A 1,232-nucleotide genomic window follows, 5' to 3' on the forward strand; every position below is an offset into this window, starting at 1 on the left:
AGTGAGAGTTTTGATGAGGAGTGGGGTTACTGAACATAGATTTATTCATGCTTTGCTTCATCTTATAGAGGAACTGAAGACATTGGGACTGTTAGCAAACATGTCCTGTGGAACATTAAAAAATTGTACCATGAGGAAGTATATTTCTAGAAAGGAATTTGTTCATACATTTACCAATCTAAAGAATACTGGTGTCACAGACAATTTACATTCCTTATGAAGGGATCACCATTCTGCCACCTTGATGCCGCTTTTTGGAATCTTTATCTTAAGCTGTTTATCAAGGAGCAGGACTCAGACAGAACCTGTGGCCCCGCCCCTTTTCCTGCCCAAGGAAATGCTCATCTCTGCTTCCCCCTAGTGTACATATTAGGAATAGCATCTCTCTACTAAAGCATCTGCTCATGTCATTTTGCAAGGACTTGAAGGCCCCAAGCTCCGAATGCCTTGTGTATGTACCCACGTTTTCTTTCTGTTTCAGCCTCTCCTGCAGGCAGGGTCTCTGACTTGCTCGTGTATGTGAGGGGCCCATCCATACGTATGTCTTACAGATGGTTATTTCTGTTGCTAATCTGTGTCATATCTATTTGATTATTAGACCAGAAGAAAACCTTGAGTTTAGAGGGAAGTTTGTTTCTCTCCCACATAAGCAAGTAACCAGATATTTTATAGAATGTAAACTTTGGAAGTACATCTACTTCACCCTGTCCTGAACTAAGATTTATCAAGTTATCTAAAGTAACATTTTTGGGACTGGATGATTTTATCAATGAAATTTGGAACAATCTACTAGTTTAGCTTCTGGATGTAAAGCTTTTATTTACCGTTCCAAAGGTGGGAATAATAAATATGACCACAGCTTTGCATTGTGCATGTTGATTTTAGACTGTTAGGTAAGTTAAGAAAGAACCTATAGTTCCCCCCATTTCTTCCTAAGAGATTTCCATGGAAATACCTGGTTTCAGGAGGGAACGTTAGACTAATTGCCTCAGCTTTAGACCTTAAGGCTCCAAGCAGGAGCCTGTTGACCACCCCCACCCGTGCATGTCCTGTTGCTTTGGGGTTGTCTTATAAACATAACCTGCCAAGTGTGCTGCGCTTTTCCTAAATATCACCTGCTCTTGTATTGTAAATCAGCGAGCTACACAAGAGGCCTTAATGGGTCAATTAGTTAAGAGTCATCTTTATTTTGTGCAGGTGCAGAGCAGAATACCTCTGTAAATTCTGAACAA

The sequence above is a fragment of the Plecotus auritus genome (genome assembly GCF_963455305.1).
Source record: "Plecotus auritus genome assembly, chromosome: 9".
Classification (NCBI taxonomy): Eukaryota; Metazoa; Chordata; class Mammalia; order Chiroptera; family Vespertilionidae; genus Plecotus; species Plecotus auritus.